Raw genomic sequence first — 18,844 nt, forward strand, 5'->3', positions numbered from 1 at the left:
TCCAACTGCCGTCCCACCTTCAAACGGTTCAGCCTGAATCCGTCAACTGGTCTTGTAGATTTGATTTATAGTCGTCGCATGTCTGCTCGCTGTCAACATGTTCCTGGTATTTGCTTTTAACTGAATACTTCTTCCTATCCTTTTAGCAGAAAAAAGAATCCATGTAATGTTGCATCATATCGCAACTACAGAAGGTAATTGATTTCCCAGAATTGCATGCTATCTTCTATTTCAGGACGATTTTGTTGATGTAACTTTGCACACCTCATGAATTTTTCAATCATATTTCCATAATCACACTAATAGTGCTCTGTATGTTTTGCCGTTTTCATTATATCTGTCACATGTCCGAAGGAGATCAATCGAATATGAGACAAATAAGAGCATTTATGGTGATTTAAAATGTGATTACGAAACTGGATACAATGGTCTCCGTGTATGCATTCCGAAGTTACTTGCTTCTTTCATATGTGTTTAATTAGTTTGGTGTATTTTAGAAAGCCTCCCATACAATTAGAAACGGATGTTTGAAAATGGTAATTATACAGTTTAAATCAAATATGTTCAGCAATAATCACATAAATAACCTTATTTTTAATATGGTTCATTTTTTCAAAAAAAAAAAATCTCAATCAGGATAAGACAGGAAGTCTGATAGTAATTTTGCACAAGTTTTTGACAATATCCAAAAAATATTCATTAAAATTCCCAAGGTTTGATCATCTGAATCTGTAGATATTCCGATTGTTCATGAGGGATCGTCACTTGGCTATAACCCACATGAACATATCAGAAAAAAGGTTTTTTTTATTGTATTTGCTTACTTGTTTTTGGATTACCGTGTACTTCCGTTAATTTGACCACTTTGATCTAAACAGTTTTAAATTTTTACCCGTTAATTTGCAAATCATTCAATTTCAAAATGGTTCAAACGTCATTCAGCGCTCGGTCCGAGAAGTGAAATGAAATGGAACATTATGAAACGAAATCCAGATTCAAAACAAACCAGATAAAGAGTTAATCAGAAGTACGATTTTCTGTTTTTCATAGAGTGACGAGAAGTTCAAATCAAAAATGAACCCCGATGGTTTGCATGAGACAGCGTTCGAATTAGCGGGGGTGCAGGTACCTTAGCTCTCAAACCCCCAACGTCTGACTTTTCATTGATAATGAACTTAAAAAATCATAAATTGGCTAGTTATAAACCGATTTTGGATCTTTTGGTCTCAAACAAACCGCATAGAGTAAGGTGGGGCAAAAGTTCGACCTTAGTGGTATAATCGAAGTTTCCAGAAAAACAGTAGCAATTGAAACAAAATAAATACCATACAGTAAATCTCTAACATATTGGCTATAATTTTGCTGAACAAACATGTGTCAAAATATTCACCCATTATTAATTATAACAGTTTCAAAATAAATTGTCTTAAACGAACTTTTGCCCCACCGGTGGGGCAAGAGTTCGAATCAAGTGTGGGGCAAAAGTTCGTTGGCTAAACCACAAAATATCGTTACTTTTATGACAGTCATACTTTATACCAGCCGTAATCTTAAGTTTGCCGAAAAATACACACTAAATTTTCATCAAAAAATTGCCCAAAACCGGGTTAATTGTAATATACCCAAAAATAGTAGTTTTTTGCAAAACTGAGTGAAAATGTAAAATTTTTGGTGACATTTTTCCCACAATCAGGCACATTTCGATAAATTTGAAGATTATATGTGGATTTTAGGCAATTTGCAAGGTTTTCCGTGAGTTTATACATGGGTCGAACTTTTGCCCCGTTGATTCGAACTTTTGCCCCACTATGGGCCAAAAATTGATTTCAAGCATTCATGCAAAAACTAATACACCTCAGAGCATCCTTATGATGGGGCTAGAAACGCCCTTACATAAAACATTGAAAAAGATTTTATCTTTATTTCGTTCCATGCAACGAAAGTTTGACCACAAATTACAATATTTACGCCAAAAAACAACAAATAGCCACAACTTTTCCAAATCTCAATCGATATTTTTGATATTTGGAGTGAAAGTTTCTTACTTGAATAGCATTCGAACCACCATGACATTTATAAGTTTTGTTCCGAATTGAGCTAGAAATCTTAAAAAGAAACTCTTGCCCCACTCGAACTTTTGCCCTACTTTACTCTACTCTTCAAGATTCATTATGATCCGGAAGAAATGGGATTGGCCACTTTGTTCCGGAGTAATTCCGGATTCAAATGGGGTATATTCGTTCCGGAAGTGATGAATCACGAAGATTTTCCAGGATTATTCATTGCGTACTTTTTATTAGTAAAAAGCTGCCAGAAGGTGGAATAACATTGTTTTTCATTGAGGACATTTTCTGAAACTGAAAGAATAGTACCGTGCGACAGCTCAGAGTTCATGATTTTTTATCCTGAACATCATAGATACCCAGACAACCAGAAATCGCATGAAAGTTCACGTTATAACTCGTTTATTCATACTAATTACATCAAACCCGCAAAACACCGTGGATAAACTTGTCAAATTGATGAGTTTCCTCGCATAAAATACTTTTTTCTGAGTTCATTTGTACATTTTGTTTCGTCTCGTACACTCGTACAAAGTAAGTCGAATCAATCCGTAGCAGCTGTCAAATCAACATTTGTTATCATAAGTTAAGTCGCATAACATAGCAGGTTAGTTCGGAAGAATATTTATACACTCGCATTGTATGTTATCAATCATCACATAATATATGCACGCATATCGCCTCCACTTTTGTACGTAGAAGGCCTTTTCGCGACATCTTATAAGTGAAATTGTGCACGTACAAAGCCTCCAGGTGATTTCGTTATGCGTACATTTTGGTTGTCTGGGTATAATGTCAAGGATTAATATGAGGTTCTGGCCACATCAGGATATCCTGAAATCGGTTTCGTTAGGGCCTCAGTGGGACACTTTTGTAATCCTACTCACTCATATCGTGCAATGGCTCAAAATTCATATTTTTTATCCTGAACATCATACTTATGATGCCATGAACTAATATTAGGTTATGGCCACTTCCGGATACACCGGAATCGGTTCCGATAGGGCTTCAGAGGGACACTTTTGTAATTCTACTCATTCATATCGTGCGACGGATTAAATTCATTATATTTTATCCTGAACATCATAGTTATAATACCAAGGACCAATATGAGGTTCTGGCAACATCTGGATACCCGGAATTGGCTTCGGCAGATTCTCAGAGAGACATTTTTGTAATCCAACTCAGTCATATTGTGCGAAGGCTCAACATTCATCATTTGTTATCCTGAACATCATAGCTATAATGCCATCAGTGGGACACTTGTATAATCCTACATATCGTGCAACGGCACAAAATTCATATTTTTTTTTATCCTGAACATCATACTTATGATGCCATGAACTAATATAAGGTTCTGGCCACTTCCGGATACCCCGGAATCGGTTCCGATAAGGGCTCAGAGGGACACTTTCCTAATCCTATTCACTCATATTGTGCGAGAGCTCAAAAATCAGGATTTTTATCCTTAACATCATAATGACATGAACCAATATGAGGTTCTGGCCATTTCGGGATACCCTGGAATCAGTTCCGATAGGGCCTGACATAGACACTTGTTACAGACGCCATCGTGAAAATACAGAACGCAACCACTGTAAGTTACACCTTACACTTTTAGTGTTAGTCTAAATATTTGGACATAATTACAACAGATTTTAATAAAATACATACGAAGGTGAAATTTACACCGATACGATGTAAAGTAGATGAAAGAAGCTTCACTAGACTGAAAGAGCCAAATAGTTATTTATGCAACAAGTTGCAAAATGATGATTTTTTCAGCACGAGTTGTACATTTATCCAACGAGGCTCGCCGAGTTGGATAAATACAACGAGTGCTGAAAAAATCGAGTTTTGCAACGAGTTGCGTACAACATTTTTTGCTATTTCGAAAAATGCCGTTTCAGCTGGATGAACTCTAAAAGCACAGACAAACACTTCAACACTTGCGTAGTATCAATTCAGTACTTTTCAATCACGTAGGCTGTGATACATTAGTACCAATGAATGTCACAAAATTTCTCGCCCCCCATCGGCATCATGCTGGACGATCCTATCCCAAATCAGGCTCGTCAGCATTTATAGGAACGAAATAGATACCGAGATACCTAACCGGAATTCGTGCATTCGATTTGTATCCGGATACGCTTGAATGCGCACTGCTTCTGAAGTAGGGTATCTTGCATGGATTCCGAAGAATATCCAACTTCGATTAAATGCATTTTCTAACAATTATCAAATGCAAATGTGCTTATTCTGAGCGGCATGTGAGGCGAAACAACTCGAATGAGGTGACAATTGTCGACTCGCTCCCATTTGATTAACATTAGTTGCCTCACGTTACCAGAGGTGAGAACGATTCGTCTCGACAAGCCACGCAGACTAAGCACAAATGGCATGAAGAGACAGGGTTATTCGATTGACGCCTACCAAAACAGTACTGAAAAGTGCTACTTTTCAGCACCGAAAAGAGTGCTGAAAAGTAGCACTTTTCAGCACTGTTTCCTTTGGTCGGAAAAGTAGGCCGTTATGTTGATAAATTTCTTAATGAAAAGTTGATTGATTTGCAACGGAATTGCAAAAATATTTTTTTGCAATTTCTCATCGTAATAGGCTGTTTTTCATCACGCCAATCTGTCATGAAACGGCCTACTTTCCTGCACTGAAGTATGCAGTGCGGGAATAGTCATTACCTAACTGAAACCAGTGCTGTAATGATTCATTACGCAACGCTTTCTCATTACGCAACTGTTTTGAGTTGAGCAATGAATCATAACACAGAAATTGTAAAATAATGGTGAATGCATTCCGATATGATTTATGATACCCTCAAGTGGTCTTCTACGAAATTGCAAAAAATGTTGTACGTAACTCGTTGCAGAACTCGATTTTTACAGCACTCGTCGTAATTATTTACGTCTCGGGCTGTAAAAATCATCTTTCTGCAACTTGTTCCGTAAACTACTAGTACATGATTCTATTATGATTAGTTTAGCTCGTTATTCATTATTCAATGAAACTAAATTAAGTTTTGGTGCTACTGCAATGTATATACGAAAAAAATTTATCATAGGTTAGTCTCTAATCCTGTTATTCTCAATGTTTCTTTGGGTCTTTTTGAGCGATTCCATGTTTAACCTTCCAGTCGTCGCGTGGTGCGCCACCGTCAAAATCACCACGGTGCTGTTGTGAGAGAAAAGCGAGCTTTTTCACCAGTATTGTACAAAATACAACAGCGCGACGACTGAAGTTTTTAAAAAGGTTAATTTAATCCTTGGTCATTATTACGCTGATAACAGCTTATATAAAAACAATTATTCAATTTTGACACGGTTTGATATTGGCAACATGAAAATTTTTGGAATGCTGCCAAAATCAAACAGGCACTATATCTGTATCAAAATTTACAAAGCCCCTTAAATGAAAGTTAAGCTTGAGCTTGAGCTTGATTGGCCGCCCGTAGATGCACTCCAGTATCTCCAGATCAGCTGCACTTACACAAGGAACCAACCGAATGACTGCTTGGGACTAACAGGCATCCTCAGTGTATAAGTGCTGGTGATCTTCTATTTTTAGGCAACAATGGCACCTGCCACGTCAGAATGCAGACCAATGAGGGGAAGGGGGAGGAATTGATGATGCATTGAACTGACTCCCACGTATATTCCACTGCATCTACGCCAGTTCATGCGGGAGTGTATGGATTGGGGGAAAAGCATGGCAGAGAGGTTTGCTTTTATGGTTAGCAGACTGCCTATGTATCAGGCGTAAGAAAGGCGTGCGCGTGGAAGTAGGAAGCGTTAGGGAAACGGTTTCTTGTCCGTCTCTGGTTCTAGCGTTTGCTATGAACGAATAGTGTGAGTGTGATATATTTAGAATGGAAGATAGAAGCAAGTGAGAGATATACAACTACAAAGTACGAGGAAAGGGACGGGCCTGGGATTGAACCCATGACCTTCTGCATATGAAGCAGAAGCGGTAGCCATCAGACCACCAACCCCGTCTTTTACAAAGCCCCTTAAATGAAAGTTGTTGAAAAAATGAAATGTTTGGAAAAAAATTAATGTTCGCTACAAATTATGTCGACTAGTTTATGCTACATTTCCTTTGTAAAGTTTCCAGAAACTCGTTCACCATGCCAAATATTGTTACATTTGTTTGGTTCACCTTGATGCAATTGACCAGTATTATTTTATTTTTCGTGTATTAATTAATCTGGTGGTAGAAGTCCTTAATATTTTAATACTAAAGAAATTTGAAAATGTTTTTCAAAGTCATATCTTGAACTTCTATATCATTTGTTAACTGTGGCTGCTGGCTTATAAACTAGAAAATCAAGCAATTATTTTTTTTTTTGTTGAGACTTAATTTTTTGTAAATGTCAAACTAAATTTTTTTATAAAGGAATTTAAGTTAACAACAAAACAATATCTGAAGTAGAACAGTTCTGGACAAACATTTGAAAAGGGCCCAAGAGGTCTTGAGTCTTTTTCAGAAACGTTGCTGTTGAGCCGTTTTGAGCCCTTACAGTAAACATGAATAGGCAGCTATGGTGTACCTAATACTGATCAAATTGATTCAAAATGTGCTCAAAAGATGTTCACAATTGAACAAAAAAACAATAAACCATTTTATTTTGCATGGGGAATGGCATCCCCTTCAAATTTACGAATTTGAAAACTGTTTTTCTACTTACACTACATTATTCATGATAGACTAGAATGTACTTGATTTCCACACAATTCCAGTATAGTTGTGATTAGGTAAATAACTTTCGACTCATATGTTTTTTAAAACTCATAGCTCCAACAAATTTTCAATCTTTTTATTATCTATGACATTAGCTTTTATTGCTCAGGCCAGTGTGGCTAGCAATCGTGTTAGTCGTTTCTCTAATTTGCCGTGAGAGTTGCTTTCAATGTTTGTGTATCATATTCAACAGGGGGGGGTTAAACTATTTTTTTGTTCTCCTGGAATCTATACCAAATTCTTGATTCATAAAAATCGTGTCAGATGATATAAATTGCACAGTTTTTTTTTTGTTTCTAGATGTTTAGTCGACCGCTCGTGTTTGAGATGTGACGATAGCGGTTGAATGTATAGAACCCCCCATACTTACTTTTGATGGCGTTACGTCCTTCAAGACATTACCTGCGCCACAACGTTGTGCCAAAAAAATCGGTCCATGGCTACTAGCCTCCAGTATCTCGTTCGCCTCACACTTCCAAGATCCTGCTCCACTTGGTCAAACCACCTAGCTCGTTGTGCACCTCTTTGTCTTGTATCCGGCCGAATTCAAGGTGAACACCATTTTTGCGGGATTGTTTTTCGGCATTCTCACAACGTGCTCAGCCCATCGTATTCTTCTGGATACTGGGTTCAGGGAGTTGCGTGAGCTCGAGGTTCATTATTCACCTCCATACGCCGTTCTCACATAATCCGCCAAAGATCGTCCTTAGCACACGCCGTTCAAAAATTCTTAGCGCTTACAGGTCCTCTTCGAGCATTGTCCACGTCTCATGCCCGTAGAGGACTACCGGTCTTATCAGCATTTTGTAAATGGTACACTTAGTACGGCAGTGAAGTTGACCAGACCGCAAGGTCTTGTGGAGTCCGTAGTAAGCACGAATTCCGGCAATGATACGTCTTCGAATTTCTCTGCTGCAGTTATTATCCGACGTTACCAATGATCCGAGGTAGATAAATTCGTTTACCACCCCGAACTCATCCCCGTCGATCATCACGCGTCTGCCAATGCGAGCTCTATCGCGCTCGGTTCCTCCAGCCAGCAGATATTCTTCGACGTATTTATCTTCAATCCAACCCGGTCTGTTTCACGTTTCAGCCTGGTATACTGTTCAGGAACCACCTGGAACGTTCTTCGAACAAAGTCCACGTCGTCAGCAAAACAAATAAACTGGCTGGATTTATTGAAGATCGTGCCCGCATAACGCCTTCTAACGCAATATTGAACAGGAGGCAGGAAAGACCAGCCTTGTCGTAGACCTCTGCGTGTTTCAAACGGGTCCGATAATGCACCCTGTATCTTCACACAGCACTGTACACTGTCCATCGTTGCCTTGATCAGTCTAGTCAGATTCCCGGGAAAACCATTCTCGTCCATAATCCTCCATAGCTCCTCGCTGTCGATGGAATCATATGCCGCTTTGAAATCGATGAATAGGTGGTGCGTAGGGACTTGATATTCGCGATAATAACTTTCAACAAATCTGCTTGCCAGTGGCGATAGACGGCGGAAGATGATCTGGGAAAGCACTTTATAGGCTGCGTTAAGAATAGTGATCGCTTGATAGTTCTCACATTCTAACTTGTCACCCTTTTATTATATTGGGTATATTACTCCCTCTTTCCACTCCTCCGGTAGCTGTTCTGTATCCCAGATCTTTGCTCGGTATCCCAGAATCGGTACAGATAAGTGGCCAACATGTCCGGGCCCATTTTAATAAGTTCCGCTCCAATACCATCCCTTCCAGCTGCTTTGTTGCTCTTGAGCTGTTTAATAGCATCCTTAACTTCACCAATTGTGGGAGTTGGCACGTCTCCATTCCTCCTGCCGCCTTGGTCTTCCTCCTCTGTGCCATTTAGGTGTTCATCGTAGTGCTGCTTCCACCTTTCAATCACCTCACGTTCGTCCGTCGAGATACCTTCATTCTTATCCTTATTATAGTTTCTCGTAGAACTTAAGCGTTTCTAGAAGACGATACAGCTGCTCCATATCTTTGCGCTCCCACTCTTCCAGGCGGCGCTTTTTATCCCGGAATAGATGAGTTAGCTGTCTTCGCTTCTGTTTGTATCGTTTCATGTTTTCACGGGTGACTTACTGCAGCATAATCGCCAAAGCTACATTCTTCTCGTTGTTAATGGATGCTTTGACACTATTCCAGCAGTCCTCAAGAGGAGCTTCGGTGAGCTCTCCCTCTTCCGGCAACGCTGCTTCAAGGCTTTGCGCGTAATCAGTTGCAACTTCGGGTAGCTTGAGTCGTTCCAGATTAAACCGTGGCGGGCGTCGGTACCGAATGTTGTTGACAACGGAAAGTTGTTGGCGCACTTTCACCGTCACAAGGTAGTGGTCCGAATCGATGTTTGCGGTTTGCGCCGCGATAGGTTCTGACGTCGATAATGTCCGAGAAGTGTCTTCCATCAATCAAAACGTGGTCGATTTGCGATTCAGTCTGTTGGGGTGATCTCCAGGTGTACCGATACGGGATACTGTGGTGGAAGTAGATACTACGTATGGCCATGTTTTTGTAGGCGGCGAAATCAATCAGTCTAAGACCGTTTTCGTTCGTAAGCTGGTGTGCCCTGAACTTCCCTCTAATCGGTCTGAATTCCCCCTCCTGGCCAACCTGAGCGTTGAGATCTCCGATAACGATTTTGACATCATGGCTTGGGCAGCTGTCGTATTCACGTTCCAGCTGCGCATAGAAAGCGTCTTCATCGTCATCGTCACTTGCTAGGTGAGAACTGCGCATGTTGATTATGCTGATATTGAAGAAACGGTCTATGATCCACAACTTGCACATTATGTTGTCGATTGGCCACCACCCAAAAACGCACCTCTGCATTTCGCCCATCACGATAAAAGCTGTGCCCACCTTGTGTCTGTTGCCGCAGCTCTGGTACATGGTGTAACCATCCCCATACGTATGTACCGTCGACCCTTTCCAGCAAACCTCCTGCAGCGCTACGATGTCGAACTTGCGGACCCTCAATAATTCGGAAAGAATGTGGATACTTCCCAAGAAATTGAGAGACTTACAGTTCCATGATCCGAGTTTCCAATCGTTAGTCCGTTTTCGATGCCTGGGTCTATGCCGATTGTTTCAGTGTGAATTTACATTGTATGCTTCCTGTACTGATGATTTTCACGGTTGGTTGATAAGACCTGCATCAACTCCCTGTCTCGCCGGAGGACCATCATGCACAGCACTGTTTAGAGTCTCACACTGGCACTAGGACGATGATCAGCCGCTCCTAACATGGAGAACATACGCTCTGATGAGCTACACCTTCAGAAGAGAAGAGCCTCCCTTCCCTGACATTGTTGTTGTTGTTTGAGAGGGACTTTAACCCGAAGGTCATTCGTCCCTATATTTTCCTGACAGCATACGCCCAAGGTCCCTCCGGAGTTGGTTACCCGATCTTCCCTACGGTTACTCGTATCCCAGGCGGCACCACGGGGAGGTAGGGATAGGAGTTACTGGACAAGAGGCTAAGGATCACAAATTGTAACTTATTACTGAGATGTCTGAATTGAAAACGGTATTCCGAAAAGTTGAAACTGACGGATGTATTTATCAGTAAATATCAGCGTAGTTAGAGCACACTTGCGAACATAATGACTGATTGAATGAATTGCTTGGTTGTCCCATAGTTATCTCCATATAAACTTTTAATAGCTTGTTAATAGCTTTCAATAGAATGTACAATCTCAGGTTTATTCCGAATAAGCTCAATTTTTGGGAGGAATTTGATCAGAATTTAATCTAGAATTGAGTGAGCAAAAACGATATTATGAACTACCCTAATGTAGGTGACGTGATGAAATCGTGAGCAGTGGAGTGTCAAGCAAATATGTACGGCGGCGACGGCGTTAAAAAATCATTGTCAGTAGCGGCGCACATCTCTGTTTGGAAGTGGTACATTTGATCTGCATTCCAACGACTTTACCTCTTTGTGTTGCTGAGTTTGAATATATTTTGAACTTGCTTAAATAAACAAAATACCTCTGTAGTAGATATTTGTGGTGTTCTCAAAGTTGCAAAGAGACGGGAGAAGATTATAAAATTTCAACAATGGCTTACAATTACAACTTTTAACGAGAAAAGTCCAAGAGAGGAAAACAGCGTGCTATAAATCAACAAGGACTCTGAAACGGGAACAAGGGGATGAGAAAAAAAGTTGTGCTACTTTAAGGATTAGAGAACAGCAGTGGAAGATAAACCGTTCTATCTACCCCATTTATGAATGTTATTCTCATGTCTTGTTAGTTGGAATAGTCAGTACCTCGAAAATTGAACGCTTTAAACTGCAATACAAATTCAAGCAAGCAAACATTCCGAAAGTGGTTCATCGGAAATTAAATCCCCAATCGACAGCAATTTGCATCTTTCGCCTAAAATGTTCTCAGTCCCACTATGAAAACGGCTGCTCGGAGCAATTAAAAACTGCTTTTCCTTCGAAATGAGCTTCCGTTGTTCGTACCAAACTTGAATGTTATTTTTGGTGACTCAAAAGACGTGAAAATATAATTTTATTGCTAATTAAATACCCATTTAAATTCCGGGTCCTTTTTCGGGCGCTCCAATACAAGCCACAGTGCAAAATATCCTTCGCGAGTAGAAACCACTCCTTGGGGCTTGTGTTTGCGTTCTGCGTCAATTAAGTGCCACTTGTCACACTCGTTGGCGGTTAAGACTCGTGATAAGCCGAATTGTTTCCCAAGCCATCAAAGTATTGTTCATCGGCTTCTTTCCCCGAGAGAAAAGTCCCATTTGGTGGGCCAAAGCTACCAGTTATTAGCTTTTTATTCCCGACTGACTTACGGAGGCAGCTACTGGCCTCGGAAACCACTTACAATCGGAAGGAGGGTGCAGTCAGCAGAGGAAGGAAGAAGCGGAGGAAGTTTTCCGAGTAAATCAACCACCGACCCACGCTAACGAAGAAGCCGCAACAATGATTTTCCTCGGCATTCCGGTTGTTTCTTCGTCATCGGAAGTCGATGATGTGATGTTTGAGGGAAAGTTTTCCTTTGTTGTGAGCGTGGGAAATAATAACTTTGCTGGGATTCCGGCGGCCATGCTCCGCAATGTTGAAGGGAGATCTGTGAAAGTTATTAGGATTGATATGGTTTTAATCAGCATTAGCAAAAGTCCATACTATTATTGGGGCAACATATACAGCAAAGCATTGTTGTATACTCGATTCTATTTTTGAATGACCTTGTTAAAATAGAGGCCATGCATTTTATTATAGAAAATATATATTTGCAGAATTCGTAAAGATAAGGTGATATATTTTTCCTTCAAGTTTTGAACGAAAATCTAACTAATTAACAAACACCCTCAGTGTATAAGTGCTTAGTTACTTACTTACTTATTTGGCTTTACATCAATTATCTTGATCAGTGCCGGATTTGGGCTTTGGGGGGCCCGGGTCAGATCTCATAGAGGGGGCCCTTCTATATAAATTTCATCATATTTTAGGATTCCACAAACAAACGTATTGAATTTGAGTTTTGAACGAGTTGGTCGGTTATGAGGGTCAAAGGTATGAGGGGCCCAAAATGCAAAGTGGGTTGTGAGTTATATACATTGAAAAATTCAACGCTATATACATTGAAAAAATTAAGCTTTCCAAAAAAAATTTTACAATTCGTAGAAGACTGGCTCGGCATCTACAGTATTGGACAAAACATTTGCAACTTTTTCGATTTTCCATACAAAATGATCAACTTTAAAGGGTTATAGCTGAGCCATTTATAGACCGATTTCAATGAAATTTTCACAGTTCCTCAGAAATAACTTGAATTTTAACATACATTTTTGAGTGATTTTTCCAATCACATGTTTAAAAGCAGTAACGATTTGACTAAAGTGAATTTTTTGGCATTTTTTTATAATTAAGATAACTAAACATGTTGAAGAAATAGCTTCATTGTATCTTCAGCAAAGTTGTAGATTTTGACTAGTTTGCTGAAGACAGTTTTATGCAGGGCTCTTAGATTTTAAGATAGTTAGTTTTCAAGTTTTCATCAAAAATTACACTTTAGTTAAATTGTTATTACTTTTTAACTCGTGATTGGAAAAAATATTCAAAAATATATGTTAAAATTTAGGTTATGTCTAATGTTCTGTGAAAATTTCATTCGAATCGGTTCATAAATCACTGAGATCTAGCTTTCCAAAGTTGATCATTTTGTATGGAAAATCGATAAAGTTGCAAATGTTTTGTCCAATACTGTATATAATTTGGCATCTATATAGTTTGTATGGAGTGAAAAATTGCTTAAAATCTACAAAGTCGTTTTTCTCCAAAGCTCCTTTTGATTCTATTCACTACAAGTTTCCAGGTTGTTTCCTATTGAAAAAAAAAAAAATATTTACAGAACTGGCAAGAATTAAGTTCACCAAGGATGATTTCCATACAAAATGGTCAAGTTTGAAGACCTGTGCTTCTAATGAACCGATTGACTTGAATTTTTAACTGCATGTTGGAAATAACTTCAAGTTAGATCTGTGAATAAATCATCAATTAAAAACAAGTCCAAATATTGATACCAAGATATTTTGAAAACAAACAATTTACAATTTCAAGTTATATATGAGATTTAATTCAAATTTCAGATCAATCGGTTCATTACAAGCTGTTAAACATTTCCCTGAACTTGCACATTTTGTATGAACATCGGCCTTTATGTACTTTATTTCTCGTCAGATCTGTATATTCTGGATTATATTCAAAGTTAGGCCATTACTGAAGCAAAGCTAAACCTATACTGAATTTAAAGAAAACTTCATCAACTATGGTACACAAAATAAAATAGATATTTAAAAATACTGACTACCGCGTCACAGCAAGCTTCCCTACACTTCAGGTTTCTGATAGAATAGCAAGTATGTTTAAAGATTAATGTTCTGATAGGAACCCAATAAACTCTTTGAAATGGAAGGTGCTTTACAGGTTTAGCTGTATATTTTAAGATCATGCAAAAACGTTGAGTGCATTTTTAATTTCAATATATTTTTTTTCAAAACTAATTAAAGAATAATTTTGAAGATTTTGGATTAACATTCATGTTTTCTTGTAATATATTGAAGGATAGTCATAGGTCAAACCACACTGAGAGATTCAGATATTAAAGGAAGAAAAACAATTTACTTAAATATTGGAAAGTTGACTTAAATTATATGTTCAAATATATAAAGAGAAAATATTGAAAGGTATTTAAAAATGTTTTTATTCTTGATTTTGTTTCCTACGGGGGGCCCCCTTAATTGGGGAGCCAGGGGCATTTGCCCCCTTGCGCCCCCCCAAATCCGGGCCTGATCTTGAAAAAGCCTCGCCAAAAATAATTCGCCAATTCACTCGGTTCATGGCCGCTTCTCTCCATCCTCGACTGTGACCCACGCTCTTCAGATCCTGGTGCACCTGGTCAATCCACCTAGCTCGCTGCGCCACGCTTTCTTGTTCCGACCGGATTCGTAGCGAACACCATCTTTACAGGGTTGTTGTCCGGCATTCTTGCAACATGCCCTGCCCAGCGTATCCTTCCAGCTTTAGCTACCTTCACGATACTGGGTTCGCCGTAGAGATGAGCGAGCTCGTGGTTCATCCTTCGCCGCCACACGCCGTTCACCTGCACGCCGAAGATCGTCCTTAGCACTCGGCGTTCGAAAACCCCAAGAGTTTGCAAGTCCTCCTCGAGCATAGTCCACGCCTCATGCCCGTAGAGGACTACCGGTCTTATGAGCGTTTTGTACATCGTACATTTGGTGTGGGGGTGAATCTTTCTTGACCGCAGTTTCTTCTGGAGCCCATAGTAGGCACGACTTCTGCTGATGATGCGCCTTCGTATTTCGCGACTAACATTGTTGTCAGCCGTCAACAAGGATCCGAGGTAGACGAACTCGTCCACCACCTCAAAGGTATCTCCGTCTATCGTAAAACTGCTTCCTAGGCGGGTCCGCCAACCAGCATGTACTTTGTTTTCGACACATTCACCATTAGTCCGACTCTTGTTGCTTCGCGTTTTAGGCGGGTGAACAAATCTGCCACCGTTTCAAATTTTCTCCCAATAATATCCATGTCGTCCGCGAAGCAAACAAATTGTCCGGATCTCGTAAAAATCGTGCCTCGACTGTTAAGTCCGGCTCTCCGCATAACACCTTCAAGCGCAATATTGAACAACAGGCACCAAAGTTCATCGCCCTGTCGTAGTCCCCGCCGAGACTCGAACGAACAGGAGTGTCCGCCCGAGATCTTCACGCAGTTTTGCACACCGTTCATCGTTGCTCTGATCAATCTTGTGAGCTTCCCGGGAAAGCTGTTCTCGTCCATGATTTTCCATAGCTCTACGCGGTCGATACTATCGTATTCCGCTTTGAAATGATGAACAAATGGTGCGTAGGGGCCTGGTACTCACGGCATTTCTGGAGGATTTGCCGCACGGAAAAGATCTGGTGATAGACGACGGAAGAGAATCTGGGATAGCACTTTGTAGACGGCGTTTAGGATGGTGATTGCACGATAATTTTCACACTCCAGTTTGTCGCCCTTTTTGTAGATATAGCATATAACGCCTTGCTTCCACTCCTCCGGTAGTTGTTCCGTTTCCCAAATTCTGACTATCAGCCGATGCAGACAAGCGGCCAACCTGTCCGGGCCCATCTTGATGAGTTCGGCACCGATACCATCCTTGCCAGCGGCCTTGTTGTTCTTGAGCTGTTGAATGGCATAGTGGGAGCTGGTTGGTTTCCGCTGTCCGCTGTGCGGACGTAGCCATCGTCTTCGTTGTCCTGACCTTCTGTGCCTGTGTTCTCTGCGCCATTCAGGTGTTCATCGTAGTGCTGCTTCCACCTTTCGATCACCTCGCGTCCGTCCGTCAAGGTGCTCCCATCCTTATCCCGGCACATCTAAGCTCGCGGCACGAAGCCTTTGCGCGATGTGTTGAGCTTCTGATAGAACTTCCGCGTTTCTTGGGAACGGTACAGCAACTCCATCTCTTGGCATTCCACCTCTTCCAGGCTGGCACTCCTCGTCGAACCAATCGTTTCTTGAGCTCCGTTCCACATATCCGACAATGCTTTCGGCAGCGTCGTTAATGGCTGCTTTGACTGTCCTCCAGCAGTCCTCAAGAGGGGCCCTATCGAGCTCGCCCTCATCCGGCAACGCTGCCTCAAGATGCTGCGCGTACGCATTGGCGACATCCGGTTGTTTCAGCCGCTCGAAATTGTACCGGGGCGGGCGTCAGTACGGTACATCATTGATGACGGATAGTTTTGCTATGAACTGCGATAGATCAACTGTGATAGATTAAGATCGGAAGATAGAAGCAGGTGAAAGAAATAACTACAAAGTACGAGGCAAGGGACGGGCCTGAAATTGAATCCATGATCTTCTACTTATGAAGCAGAAGCGGTATCTACTAGACCACCAATCCCGTCTATGTACATAAGCCTCAACTAGAGATACAATTTCATCTTTTATGGTGATTTTAGTTTAATTCGAGTTTTCAAATAGGAAGCAAATTTGATTGATGAACCTAAATTATAAGGAAACATGAAAATGAAAAATGGACACGAAGAATTATTGTTCATCTGACAGTATAACAATCAGACGTAGAACGGATGTAATTACAAAAATTACCCAAAATGTTTTAATTAGGATTGTAAAAAACTTTTTTTTTTATTAATTATTCGAGCCGTTTAGAGAAATACCAATGAGTAGATAAATAAAAATTAGTACTATACCATTTAATTCCACTAGAGTTTGTATTCTTTGACAGATACGCGTATTTCCAAGTCGAGTCTTGTACACGACACTGAAGACGACAGTTGAGGTCGAAATACGCGTATCGGTCACAGGATATAAAATCTAGTGTAATTAAATGGTATAGTACTTAATTCGGTTTTTTATCTACTTACATTTTTGTTATAAATACTAAATCAACATGTTTAAAACTAAAAAGGGTTAGTGTTCCCTTAGTGGGCAGTCCGCTATAGTCGCACTACTGGCTTTTTACGGTCTTTTTGCTATAAATCTTTTCGAAATATTTTTTGACATGAAGGTCAGGAGCTATTTATCTAAATACTGTTGACACATAGCTTGATTTTGTTCAAAAAATGATCGAAATAATTAGTTTTGCCTAAAATTTGAGGTCCCTTGCACCTATAGTAAACCTATTGTTCCTATAGTAGCACTACTGAGAGAAATTATTTCTTATTATACGAAATAATCAATACATTAAGAACCTTTTTTACATCAAACGAAAGCTTTTGATCCATACTTTGAAGGAAAAATATGAGAGCTTTGTAAAAATACGGTTTTAATTAGTATTTTGCCAACGCCGTGATGCTAGTGCTACTATAGGAACAGAAATTAGAAATAGTGCTACTATAGGCACATGTATTCCTATAGTGGCACTAGCGATAATTAATACAAACATATGAGTTTTCTTAGTTTTTATATTTTTCCCCCTAAACCAAGATAAAAAGCTTTCAGATGATGTAAAAATAATAACGATAACGTTATTTTTCGAATTTATAGGAATATTTGTTCTTAGCTATGCGGCTATTGGTACATCGACCCTAGTTATTGGCAAGTCAAATGCTTAGAACTACGTTTTTTAAATTAAGTCAATTGAGCTCAAATCGGTTATGATTTTGTTAAGATACAGCTGTTCGAAGTTTGCTAGGATAACTACACTAAGGTTTTTCTTACACGTGCCGTGCAAAACAAATCCCCGCAATAAAAGACGTGCTTATTCCGGGATCTGAATAAGGGATATCTACTAAAACTATATGATGTAACTTGTAAATACTTCCTACTAAAAGAAACTTCTCCCTGTGATAATCATAAGCCGTTTTCTTACTACATTTGTTTAGGAACTGTATACAGTTTGTGTATATACATTCAAAGACAGAATGTTTGGTATACAGATTGCAAATCATAAAAATAAAAAATCAAGTTAGAAGTAGAACAAGATGAGTTATATATTCATGTGTTTCAAAAGCATAACGCTGTAATCGCGTTTCTAAATTCTTCAACTGTCTGGAAATGACGATTATACTTGTAAACACGTCAAACCATAACCCAATAGCTCTCAACGGATGAGATCTTGTAACCGAGGAGTCAATTACATAACATGAGAACCAAGCAGTAGCCTCTTGACTAACGTGAATTCTCGCGTTATCTTGCTGACATGTAAACTTCTTTAGAAATGTAATAAGACTTCTGGAGGACGGTAGTATATTCTTGGCCATACATCCGACTCGAGGTTAACTGCTAATCGAGACACCCGAACGCCGCACAATAACCGCACTTCATACAAATGATGATCAAAAGTACAAATCTTCCTCAACAAAAATCCTAATTCATTGACAAAACATGATTTTTGAAGGGCAATTTGGTGGAAATGGTCGTTGAAACAAAAACAACTGTGGAGATGCAGAGGCATATTCGATCACTAGTAACGATGGTTGTCTACTTCCCGTGATAACTATGAAGATGCAGAGGTACACTCGGTCCTTAGTAACAGTGGATGTCACACTACGATTCTTTCTATTTCTCGATGACCGTATTGGGGGTGGCCGATGCCGTTATTGACTTTTAAACTTTGAACTCGTGATTTGGGCAGATTGAGAATGGTAAGCTAATCCCAAGCCACATTCATTAACCCATTAACGCCCAGTGATCTATTTTATGATCAGATGCCTCGAACGCCCAGTGATCTATTTTGAGATCAGTTACATTTCTGAATACAGTTAATTTTTTAGACAAAATGGATGGTTGGTATCTTTGGCAAAGTTGTGCAAGACATTATGGGCAGTCTAATGACAGGTTTTTTTTAATTCATATTTCTTCCACTAGGTTGCGCTATCAGCATAAAACATTTCTGTTTTGTCACCAGCTCTTTGTCGGCATCACCTCGCTCGTCTTATACTACCATCAGCGTTTGCAAATCAGAGATTCCTGAACAATTATAGAATGGTTCCTGTGCCGGAAGCCAGTGTGGATTCCGGGATTCCAAAGTAAAT

The 18,844-nt window shown here is 39.8% G+C and overlaps 1 protein-coding gene across 4 annotated transcripts in view; it reads left to right on the forward strand.

Moving 5' to 3' along the window:
- Positions 1-18,844, forward strand: part of LOC5569019 (band 7 protein AAEL010189) — a 427,266-nt gene that overhangs the window by 377,549 nt on the left and 30,873 nt on the right. The window lies entirely within an intron of this gene.

This window comes from Aedes aegypti, chromosome 2 (genome assembly GCF_002204515.2).
Source record: "Aedes aegypti strain LVP_AGWG chromosome 2, AaegL5.0 Primary Assembly, whole genome shotgun sequence".
Lineage (NCBI taxonomy): Eukaryota > Metazoa > Arthropoda > Insecta > Diptera > Culicidae > Aedes > Aedes aegypti.